Below are 12,111 nucleotides of genomic sequence, written 5' to 3'. Positions count from 1 at the left end.
TCCTCTCCAAGGCAAAGGCAGAATTTTCCAGCATGGCCTTTTCATGCAGGAGCAAATGGAGTTCACCTTGAAAAGCCACAGGAGAGGTTCCTGCAGGAGGGAGTCCCACAGCCCGTGGTCCCAGCCTTGCACTGCCACATTTTGATGCAAATTAGAAGGGAATTAGCAAGTGCTCATTCACAGGGCTCCCACCAGGGGCAAGCACCAACACCAACCTGGCGCCTCAGCACCAGCTTCATCTCCATCCTTTCCCGTGCAGTATCATCCCCAGCTCCACAGCCTAGGGACCATGAGACTGTCCCCATGCAGAGCCTTAGCTCTGAGCAGGACCTGGCTACTGCAGACTGGCCCAAGCCACTGAAGAGGGACCAGGGACCAGTACCATTTCCCCCAGGAAAGAAATGAAATTCTGAGTGAAACAAATATCCTTCTTTCCCCCTGTTTACAGCCTCAGTCTTTTATTCATGTGTCTGGGAAGACTTGCTGTGGAAAAGGTGTGAAGGAAGACCTTTATTGCCTCCCACTCCCATCCCTGGTTTTCTTAAAAAAGCCTAATCTGCATTTAAACTCGTCCTACCTAAAGACATCACGTTGCCGCTAACGAGGCAACGCAGTCGCTGTCACTTGGCCCTGGGGTGGTTTCTGTGGTCCCAGCAGTGCCATGGCAGGGCAGGGACACTGAGGCTCACAGGGAACATGAGGGGACACACATGTCACCTCCCCAGCAACCTGGCTCATCCAGGGGTGGCAGTGGCCCCACGTAAGTGCTTCAAGATGGGACTGGGACCTGCTTTTGTGAAGCCTTCCCTGCAATGCACCATGATACTGATGTCCTGCACCTGCAAACGTGTTATTGCCTCCATCACTAACTATTGCTGCCCAGAGGGACACAGGCCATGGCCTGCCGTGTTCCCCCAAAGACATTAGATGTGGACATCAGATGTTCACTGCCATGAAGAGAACAAACTTGAGGTCCCTTCATGTTTCCAGAGTGGATCCGCCTTGCAGGCCCTCCAGGTGATCTTGTATCTTGTCCTGGTGTTACAGGCTCTGTCTTGTGTGAGACACATTGCCCCACCAGGCACTCAAATACTCTGCCAGGTCCACATCATTCAAGCGCTTCTGGCAAGTTCCTCCCAATGCCAGCTTTTCATTGTGCTGAGAGCCTCAGGTTTTGTGGTGTTTTGCCAATTTTCCCTGTTCTACTTGAGTGTATCATTTTTTTTTCCTCATGGAGCAATGGCATTTGGTACTAGACACCAATCTGTGCTTGCATGGCTTGTGGCCAGCAACATTCCTCTTGCCAAGGGCTGCATCCCGAGCCAAGGAATCCCACCACAGGATGACAGCTCTGGATCCCCTTTGCTTCATGTAGTCCTGAGTCATCTAGAGATCTGAGCTGGGCTCAAGGTGGAGAGGGAGCTGTCACCCCAGCAAGTCCTTCTGTGAGGGCTGGGGACTTCTGCGCTCATGCACTGGCCTGGCTCAGGCAGCTGATGGATGGAGAGCCCCAAGCCAGAGCTCTTGGGAAGCCTGGATGCATGCAGGATGTTCTGCAGCAGAGTGAGAGATGGACTGAAGAAATGTGGCCAAGTCCTTCATCTGTTTCTCCCATGCAGACCAGAGAGTTTTCTCCTCAAAGTTTTTGCATTAATAGAGCTGATACAGCCCAGTCTGCCTTTCCTGGAACACCATTTATTCTCATGGTCCTATTTCTGCATCCTCATTGGTTTTTGTGGCCATCCCTTACTCTGTATAGACAGCTGAATGCCTTGGGGGCAGAACATGTAAAAGATAAACAGTTTTCTGGAAAAGAAAAATTACATCCCTGATTGCTAACTCCTTGCAGGAATTAGACTTGGGCTGCCTCCCTGGTGGCCCTTCCAGCAATGCAGTGCAGACCTGTCTTCTGATGCAGCAACCTGGGCCGTTGGCAGGAGAGCTGGGGGCTGCTTTGTGAGGGGATTTGAACATGGATTCAGGAGAGAATTTGGAACCAGGTCAGATCCAAGCCCTTCTCTGTCCCGCTGCCACCCGAGGAGCCTTGGGCAGTGTTTGCTTTTCTCCCCGTCCTGCATTTGAACAAGACTTAGCAGCAGATCAACGCGTGCAGCAGCAGCAGGACAGGAACTGGCTGTCCCTCCTTTTCCCCCTGGTTGTGCTCAGTGTTGGGGCAGCTCATCCAGGGGAGATGTTTGGGATCAGTGAATCTTTTCCCCCATGAAACCAACTGGGAGCAGCAGTCAGTGGAGGGAATTTGCTTTGGCTGCTGCAATGGGAGAGGAAGGGTGAGTGCTCAGGGTGAGTTGGGAGCTGCATTCCTTCTTTTCCCCCCAAATCCCAGGCTGGGTCATCAAAAGATTCACCCGAGATCCCAGGGCCGTCCCCAGTTCACTAGCCCCAGCCAGGGAACGGTGGGTAGGAGGAACCTGGAGCAGCTGCTCCGGAGCCAGGGATGTTTCTGTCTCCTCTCCAGGATGGAGGAGGTGACAGGGACCACATGGCTTTGAAACTAGCAGCGTTTGAAGAGGCACAGGAGGAAGCCAGCACAGTCTTCCCCTTCTGTCTCTCAGCACTTGCTCCGAAAGCCCCCAAGAAGCACTTTCCCTCATTTATTGCCATCTTTGACTCTTTATTTTTTTTCCCCTCCCCTGTTCTTTTCATTCTGGGAAGGGCAAGGGCCATTCCAAGGAAAACCAGTCCTTGAAGGGCAGGTGAGCTGAGCCTCACCTGGATGTGTTTAGGTGCCTCCCAGGTGATGGACTTTGGCCCGATCAGGGCACTTCTGGGCTGGCCTGAGCTCTGCATAAAAGGGGCCCTAGGGCCATGGGCTGGGTTTGGGCCCCTGAGAGGAGGTAGGTTAATGTGGGGCTGAAGTTCCTTCTTTTGGGGTTAGGATTGCAAAGCACAAAGTGCTTCTGAAGTGCTGAGCCCGCCTGCTCCTGTATCTGGGGCAGGAAAGGCAGCGCCAGCACCGCTTCTGGTACCAGGCTTATTTTTGGCAGCCTTCTGGGGCTGCGGGCGGTGGGTCGAGCTGTTTCTGGGCTGCCAGCAGCGCTTGGGTCTTGCTGCACGTTGTGTAATTTAGGAGTGATTTGTGATCTGTGAAAAAAGCACTGACGAAATAGGAGTGGGCCTGGCCGCTGCCAGGGTGCGGGGCTCGTGTCCCATGGCTGCCCCTGCACTGAGCGGGGTGCAGGGCTGGGGTGCTGCACCCCGTGTGTGGGGCTGAGTTCTCCTGCTTTCCTCCAGAGCTGGTCCTGGTGCCCTCCCAGAGCCTCCTGCTCCTCCCAAAGGGAGCAGCACCCCGGGAGGGTGGTGGGGCCGGCACCCATGGGTGCCTGTGCTGGGGCTCCTGGCTCCCCTCTATCCCGTGTGGCTGCGGCTGCTGGAGACCTTAATCCCTTAATGTGCTATCAGAGCGCTCCCGGGCTCCAGCTTCCCCACTTGTGGCTTTTCCCCCTGGAGCTGCTTTTGAGCCTTTGTTACTTCCTAATTGTCCAAACCACTTTTCCACATTTCTCCTAATAAAGGCAGGTTTCTGAGGGCTGTTGGGCATCCCAGCCATTTTAGAGTCATCATCCGCTTCATCCCTTTTATTGTTTAGCAAATGGCCTACTTTCTCCCTCATGTCCCCCCAAGAGAGGGCTCATTGCCCCCCTTCCTTCCCCCCCTTTTTATGTCTTCAGCATTTTAAATAATTCCTATAACATTGACTATTTCTGCCTTTAATTTATTTCATTCCCACCCATTTCTCTGCTGTGCTGGTTTCCCTGTGCTCTGCTGCATTCCAGCACCATAATTTGTGTTTATTTTTTCTGCTCCTTCTGCTTTACCTTTTCAAATAAGCAGGTTAAAACCCAGCAGAAGAGTCACGAGTGGAGGCTGTGAGGGTCTGGCCATGGCTGGGTCCTGCTTGGGGGGAGAACTGTTGAATTTGTCCCATCTACACTTGGGTTCATCCCCTATCTAGTCTTTTGCTGAAGAAAATTGGTTCTGGGAGCGGGGAATAAAAGCACCCAGCTGGGTATCCTGCTTTCCTTGTGGGATTAACCAGGCCCTGCTTTGCTTTAGCAGCACTGCATGGTCCTTGCTCTGTCCCTATGCCACAATGCTCCTTATTGGCAGCCAGGCTTCCTTGTTGCAAAAACCTGCTGCTGAAGGAGGCAAAAAGTGTCAGGCAGAAGAGTTTCTATTACAAATATTGCAGTAAGGGGCATGAGGAAAAGGAAACTTCTAATCTTAGAAGCAAATGAAACCTTTGTCATGAGCTGATATGGGTGTTATAGGAGTGATTTGGGAGACAGACCGAAATACTGTATTTCTCACCCAACTTGTGTGCTGGCCGCTGAAATGCTGTTGTCCTCTGTCCCCTGCAGAACTCGCCTGGAGAGGAGCATCCCAGACCCCATGGTGGAGATGCAGCTCCACAGCCTGGAAAAGTGTCCTGCTCCCTTGCTCCGGTTTGGTGGGGGAGCAGGAAAACCCTCTTTACCTCAAACAGGCACTCTCGCACTCTTTGCTTAAGACAAATAATTTTTTTATAAGGAAAAAAACCCACTCTGTCAGGCAGATTAAAGTTTAGGTTTGGAGTAAGCCCTGCTATTAAGTCTCCTAAGGATTCAAATTGGTATTTACATTGCAGGGCTGGAGCGGAGTACTTGGCTGTAATAGTGACTTTCAGCTTGATTCCATGTTTAAGAAGTGATATTTTAAGGTGAAATGTGTAAAACGCTTCTGTGGCCCCAGTCAGAACTAAATGGAAACGGCAGGAACAGTGCATCAGCCCCCAAGTGCAGGCACAGCAATGTCTGTGCCGGGGCTGGTGTCACCTCCTCTGTGACCAAAGGCCTGTGGATATGAGGAGCTGGGGCTGCGAGCTGCATTTTGGGGTATTTTTACAGATAAAACCCATTTAGGTCATTTCATTTAAGTGCAAACCTGTGGCCCATGTGGCTGTGCTGGAGCTGGAGTTGTCGCTTCTGCTGCTGCTTTGCAAAACAACGAGCCCCGGAGGTAGCTTTGGGACTGCTGCAGGCTGGGAGGTTGTTTTCAGGAAGGAAAATTAAAATGTGGGATGAGAACAGCAGCCTGTGGCCTGACGTTTGCTCCTGCAAAGCTGCTTTTCCTGGGCTCTCCTTGCACAGCTGGCTAGCCATGCAGCTTTCTTGGCACAACCATGTAAGAGGCACCAGAGAATCCACACAGGGGAGTGGTGATCTGAATGTCCTGGGCAGGGAAAAGAGCTGCCTTTTGTGAACTTGCCCTGCTGGACATCTTGGTACCCTCTTCCCAGCTGGCTTTTCCTTTCTGGTGAGTTCTCGGGTGTTTCATCAGGTGTGATGCGACTTGGGCTCAATCTCGTGTAGATTCTCTGATGCCTAGTAAGGACCGCATTCCCACACAACCTTTTCCTCTGCAGGACCACCAATTACACCTCATTCCTCTGCAAGGCTGTGGACTCTCCCAAGTCTGTTGCAAAGTAATTCTTCTCAAATTCCTATCATTACTGTCAGATTTGGCTGAAATTGGCTGATAAACTGTAAAATTGAGAGAAGAAATAATCATTTGTGGCATGCGGTGTGTGATTGCAGAAGCTTCTTTTCCTCAGAAAGCAAGGCTTAAAGGGAACAAAATACATGTTTTTTTGTTTCTGGGGAGTTCAACACGTTAAATGGGGAGCTGACGGGGGCCGCCAGTGATGCCGCCAGCTGCGGCAGCTCTCTGCAGGAAGCTGCATCCAAGGACTGTTCCCAGGATGCCCACACGGAGCCCTGAGTCTCCTGGTGCTGCCCAGCAAACCTTCCCACAGGAGCCGTGGGCCTTTGTGTGAAGTGTGACGGGTCCTTCAGCCACGTGGGAGACCCCTGGATGGCCCCATCAGCCCCTAAGTTTGGCCCAGCTGCTGCCGTGTGGTAGGTAGGTGATTGGGAGTGCTTGCTAGGGGGTAAAAATGAGATTTAAGCAAAAAATATATATATATATTCATTTTTTGCTCCTAAGCAACACTTGCAGCATCCTGAGCCCAGACTCTTGCACTGCTTAATGGGGTGTTTCAGTGCGGCCCTGCAGATGCTGTGGAGCCCCAGGATGGCTGCGAGGAGCCTGTTTTGTGGAGGGGTCAGAAGTGAAGCAGCTTTGTAGTGCTAACCCCGTGGGAGCGGTGGCCGTGACAAGTGTCCAGGCCACCTGTGCATGGGCCATTCCCAGGCCCTGGGGTGTCCTGTCCTGCGTGGCCCTGCTGACTCCATCCTGGGTCAGGACTGAGCATGGGGACGTGGGGAGATAACACCTGGGTAAGGGGTCCCGCGTGAGCACCGCAGGCTGCACTGAGGGTCCTGGATGAGAGCAACTGCGGGCAAGGCTCTGGGTGGAAGGAGCAGTCCTGAATCCAGTGTGCAGCTAATCTCAGCCCTAGAAAATGTTTTGGGGAAAATTAAGTAGAATCTTGCTCTGTTTTGGGGCTATTTTGCAGCTTGCAAGTGTTTTGTGTTGCTGTGTTCTGATGTGGAAAGGCTTGAATGCAAACCTGAGTCCTCACATCCTTTGGTGTAAAATAACCCCCTCTTCCAGTGAAACGAAGCAAGATGATTAAATCCTTGTGCTCCACAATGCTGGAATTGCGAAAACAGTCAAGATCTGACTCAGAAATAGGCTGTTGGGGAGCGCAGTGCCTTGATGCCTCTGTCAGCGCGGGGATGTGCCCGTGCGCGGGGGAACGCGGAGCAGCAGCGTTGTGAGTATTTGAGCCTTGGTCTCTGAGTGTTTGTGTGCACTGGGTAATGGTGTGCGATTAGCTGACTCACAGGAAACCCACGCTAAGGGAATGCTCTTCACTTTAAGACACCAAGAAGTTGGAAATTTGGGAATGCTGGAAACAGAGCTGCTGAAGCCACAGTAACGCAGCCCTGCTGAGCAAAGATCAGCCTTGCAAGCCTGGCCTGATGCTGCAAAGCAGATGTTACTCATCCTGCTACACTGGCACTCCCTTGCTCACATGGAAGTCCCTGGTTAAAGAGCAGCTACTCGATTTTGGTCCTTGCACTGAGTCATCCCTGCTCTGATTTCCTGCTCCCTGCCTACTTCAGTGGCAGAACCACCTGTTTCCTCCTGGCTCACTTTGCTGTGCCATCCTTTGGAGTGCCTGAGCAGTTTGAAACCATTCAGGGTGCATACAGCACAACTGCAATGGGGGGATTGCTGCAGAATTGGGAAACTGAGGCACAGCAGCCTGTTCAAGCAACTGGTTGGGTTGCAAGGAGACTCATGGCAGGCAGGCTGCTCGCCTGCCACCGGCTGATCCTTTTCAATTGATGGACTTGGGAAGCAAAGTAGCATCCTGCTCCTGACATCTCCACTGAGCCGTATTATTAGGTTGGTGATTAAATAGAAGCCTGTTTACAGGTGACAATGCTGTAAAAATCAGAAGATACCAGAGCCGACATGGTGAAAATAAGGCAGGAGAACAGCTCCAGCAACAAACATAATCCTTGGGGAAATAAGTGTGTGAATAATGAATGTGCACTGGAAAAAAAAATACATTATTGTGGTAAAGATAAGTGTATTAAAGTCTTGCTGCAGAGGCTGTGCTGGGATGGCTGAGGGATTATTGAATTTGCCACCTCCGGATTCAGCTCTCCCGCGCTCTTGGCCAGGCAATGAGCTGCTGTGTGCGCTCGAGGCCCCAGCACGTCCAGCACCCCCACGCACCCAAGAGCCAGCTGGAGCACCCAAGGAGCTTGCTGGTCCTTGCCGAAGGAGCACCCTGGTGAGTGCATGTGTAGAGGGAGGGCGCCCGGGCTGTGTCTGCAGCTTCCTGCAGTTGGCATCTAGGGAAAGAGCCGTTGTGTGTGAAACGCTGCGTTTCATCGTCGCTCAAGGGCCTCTCCCCCAAAAGTTGGTCTCTCCCGTCTGTAAGGGGTTTGTGCTTGATGCTGCTGTGGCTGTCTCACCTCCAGGGAAGGTGTTTGCTCTGGTTTTAATGCCTTCCCGACACCTTCGTTAAGTCCCGTCTACAGAGATGGTTTCCCTGTCATTAGTAAGTGTCAACTCTCTGCCTACTCTGAGATGGAGAAATAGGTTTACAGGTGGGTGTGAAGCGGGAGAGGACATGGAGAGAAGGGTGGATGCTGCGCCTTTAGCTTGCTGAATCCAGAGCCGGTGTCCTTGAGTGCGAGAGGTGATGTGACCACTCGTGCTCTGAGGTGGCTCCAGCAGCTGCAGGAATTCACCTTTCTCTGCTACCTTCTCACAATCCTGACTCTGCTTCTCTATCCTAACAACAGGAGCCCAAAGAGAGGACTTCGGGCCTAATCTGAAGCCCTTCTAATCCAGCCAAGTCCTCGTGTTAGTCCACAGGCCACCCAGGAGATGCTCAGCCTGGTGGATGCCACCTGGCCACCCTTCGCTTGCTCCCAGCTGCATCACCCTGGGAAGTGACCAGAGTCGCCGTCCAGCTTTGCCAGGCACCGTCTCACTGGGAAGATGCCACTGGAACCAGCTTCAAAGGAGCTTCATCCCCTTCAACGCCATCTTCATGGGATCCCGGCTATGCCTGTGCACCTCGGCAAGGTTGGGCTGGGATGTTCCCAGAGCATTCCGGAGCCTCGCGTGACCCACTGAGCTCTGCTGTGCCACGAGTGGCCCTGGCCTCTGCGGCCCAGCTGAGCACCCAAGGGCTCTCCTAATGACAACGGTGACATTAATTGATTCATTTCTTTTTTCTTGCCAGCTCTCCTTTGCTGTGCGCTCCCTGGGAAGAGCCTGTGTTGTTCTGCACTGACCTGAAACGATTTGTCTGTGGTCAGTTCAGCCGTGGCGGGGGGATGGTGTCTGCTTCCATTACGTGGTTTGGGTCTGATCTGAGCTTTGTTTCTGCATTTTTTTCTTTAGAAAGGCATTTTTGTTCCTACAGCAGGAGGAAATTTCCAAAGGAGCAGTCACTTTGAATCAAAATCTTTCCCTTAGAAACTGGTCCATGTGGTTTGGGGAGATTTTTCCATTTCTTTTTGAACTTTTCCGGGACGTGACTTGGATGAAGTGGGATGATTTTGCAGAGCGCTTTGCTGAACTGCTGTTGTTTTGTTCTGCTTTTCTGCATGCATTGAGCCCCGAGCCCTGCATTCCTGCTGCTGGGCAAGGGAGTGGTCCCACAGGCAGGGTTTTGGCTTTGGGGGCAAAGAAGCAGATTTGAGGAAAAATCATGTGTGTCCATGATTTACATGCAAAGAGCAAGAATTGCCTATTTCCGGGCAAATACCTTCTCAAAGGAATGGAGAACTGGACAATTCATGACCTCTTCTTGTCCAAATACAGGCAGGATTTGAACTCTGGAGTCAATACAAGGAATGTGCAGACCTGGAGCCCCTGAACAGCTCTGATAGGGAAAGGATGCCCAGTGGTCATGACCATCATGGAAAGATATTTCGGTTCTCAGCTCTCTCCCCGATGCCCTCATGATTTCATCCAGACTTTAGCTCTCCATCACCCACCAAGAGGAGGGTGGTCCATGCTGCAGGAGCAGTGAAGAGAGGATGAGGCCAGCCAAGATGTGCCTTGATCCCCCAGGCTCCCCTAAACCACGTCTAGCCTCTTTCTCATCAAGGTAGGAGGGGAACAGCAAGTCAAAGCACTTTTGTTTGAACCGTGAGCCTTTAATACCTGCCAAAAGCAGCTGGGGCTGTTGCCAGCACTTCTTGCTTCTGCTGGGGATAAGTGTGAGCCATCCTGGGGCAAATATCTTCCCAGTCTGCTCCGCTGCTGAGAGCGGGAAAGGGAGCAGAGACAGATGTAAGAGGACAAAGTGCTGAATAATGATTATAGCCCATTAGCTAAAATCCTGCCTTGACAGATCAAGGGATGTGGCTTCAGGGTCTTTTTCTCCACACTTCAATCTGGAGCTGTGACAGCCCAGGATATTGCTGAGCATTTATCACGGCAAAGAGGGCAGCAGCGTGTCGGGAGGCTCTGTCAGGAGCTCAGCCCTGGGCTCTGGTGGGGAAGACGGGCAGGGTCAGAGCTGCGAGGAGCCGTCCCCGCTGTGCTCAAGGGGGTGCTCCCCTTGGCATGTGCCCGTGCGGGGAGCAGGCACCTTTTGTTGAAAGCGGCTCAGGGAATCCTGTCCCCACAGAGCACCCGCCAGTGCACGGCAGCGCTGTCAGCAAGCAGCTGCTTCAGAGCACACGGCTCCTCTGATGAGAGGTGTAGGATGGGGAGAAGCCCTTGCTGTCACGGGAGCAAGAAGCCTTGCATGAAACATTGGCATGAGCTACCAGCGCCCCGTGAGGGCTGCTAATTGCAGAGTCTGGGGAAACTGGTCTGAAATGGGCCAAGCAAGGCTGCCTGAGCAGTCACTGCAGCCCACGGCGAGGGGGCAGGACGCTCGCTTTGCTGCGGAGGGACCTCTGCTCCCCAAGGGGATCTCTGCTCATTGTCCTGCTGTCTCGAGCCCTTAGCACCTGCTTTCCTAGCTGGTGTTCACTCAAAGCCAGGCAGCGGCTGCATGGGGTCACGGTACCTGCAGTCACCCATTTGATACTCTAATTTCTAGCTGAAGGTTCTCAAAGACAAGAGGAGAACAACCACCAGAACAAGAAGACAGAACTGGAGATTTCCATCTCCAAGGTTGCCCAGATGGGTCTCTTGTTGCAGGCAGCTTCAAGCATCATTTCTTAGCTCACATCAATAAGGAGCCTCAAGATGTTGTTTCAGAGCAGTTCTCATCTAATCACAGGACTCAAGGCACAGGTGCTGAACTGGTGAATGGGAGCAGGTCTCTCGCCCTCGCAGTCTGCAAAGGGGCTGCTGCCACTGGGCAATGCTCCCTTGAACCTCCAGCTGCTGCAGGCAGGTGATTAGGGGCAAGAATGATTTGTTTAAAAAATAAGCAGTGACAGTCTGCATCTCAGGTTGCAAATGTCAGCACAAAAGGTTCCCACGTCAGAAAAGAAGAATCAGCCCCAATTCAGCAGTTGAAGAATAAGTTTGATGCACGTGAGCTGTAGAACCGGAGAGGGGAGCGGAGGAAACGTTGGCTTGGAGCATTTGGGGGTAAAATAACATCCATAGTGAAAAGAGCAGCGGCAGGAGAAGGGGCCCGGCTGTCAGCTCGCTGATTCAAGATCCCCCCTGAAAAGCTGCTCCTTTCCTGGGGAAAAGCTGCCGCCCGGCACCAAGAGCCAGCCCTGATGCTCTCCTCAGGGAGAGGCTCCTGGAGGAGATGCATGTGGACAGTGCAGTAAGTGACTTCAAGAGCTGCCGGCGTATTTACAATAAGCCCAAGTTTTGCAGTGGGGAGAGGCGTTTGGCTGTGAATTCCCAGCCGGGCGGTTGGATCCCACCTTGACAAACTGCGGTGCGGCCAGGGTTTGTTGTACAGCACAGCGCTTAGCGGCTCGGTCACCGCTGTGCCCTGGCCCGCGGCACAGCCCGGCACTGGCAGGGGCTGTGACACCCCTGTCCTGCCGGCCGGGGTCCCCCGTTGTCCCGCCCTGGGGCTCTCACCCCACCATGGTCACTCATGGCTGGAGGCTGTTGCTTGTGATGGAGCAGGAGCTCTGGTGTGGTGCTGGTTTTTTGGGAGGAAACACAGGTTTCTCAGTGCAAACTGCTCTGAAGAGGGAAGCAGCTCTCATAACATCTGCAGAAATGCAGGCCACTTGTGGGAGAAACGCTTGGAGCAGGGGGCTCCTCTTGCTCCCAGGGGAGCCAGTTCAGGCTTGCTCAGTCACAGCCCTGGATTCCCAGCACTGCCATCCCCACCCATCACTGCACACCGGGCTGGCACCAGACAGCCCCACTTAGCTCCTGTCTCCTCTTTGCAAGGCTCTGGGCAGCAGCGAGGGGCTGTTCTCAAGCACTGACATCAAATCAGTGATTTCCCTGCACATCCTGATGCGACCTGGTGGAACCGGGCTCGTGTGCGAATCCGTGCGCATCTCCCCAGGAAGAGCTTCAAAGCCTCCTCCTCCTGAAATGTCCTTGCTACTTATATCTTCTACTTTGCATTTTCATTTTTCAAACACCTCCTAATCACATTAATTAATGCATTCGGGTGTTATTCTTCCCAGCTTTCATCTAATGTAAATCAGCATTTATTAGCATATTGTCATG

The 12,111-nt window shown here is 52.7% G+C and overlaps 2 long non-coding RNA genes across 2 annotated transcripts in view; both read left to right on the top strand.

Annotated features, from left to right (window-relative positions):
• LOC112945401 overlaps positions 1–6,731 on the top strand; it is a 7,301-nt gene extending 570 nt beyond the window's left edge. Inside the window, exons 2-3 of the long non-coding RNA XR_003248997.1 lie at positions 4,380–5,919; positions 6,574–6,731. This is a non-coding gene — a long non-coding RNA (uncharacterized LOC112945401). The remainder of the gene's footprint in view (positions 1–4,379; positions 5,920–6,573) is intronic.
• A 1,378-nt stretch (positions 6,732–8,109) lies between these two features.
• Positions 8,110–10,853, top strand: LOC112945428. Its single transcript, XR_003249005.1, has 4 exons — positions 8,110–8,571; positions 8,732–8,802; positions 8,893–9,604; positions 10,550–10,853. It is a non-coding gene; the product is annotated as an uncharacterized LOC112945428 (long non-coding RNA).
• Positions 10,854–12,111: the final 1,258 nt, after the last annotated feature.

The sequence above is a fragment of the Nothoprocta perdicaria genome, unplaced genomic scaffold (genome assembly GCF_003342845.1).
Source record: "Nothoprocta perdicaria isolate Ctin4 unplaced genomic scaffold, notPer1 scaffold_189, whole genome shotgun sequence".
Lineage (NCBI taxonomy): Eukaryota > Metazoa > Chordata > Aves > Tinamiformes > Tinamidae > Nothoprocta > Nothoprocta perdicaria.
The sequence above is the reverse complement of the archived record's forward strand: the minus strand, read 5'-3'. Positions and strand labels throughout refer to the sequence as shown.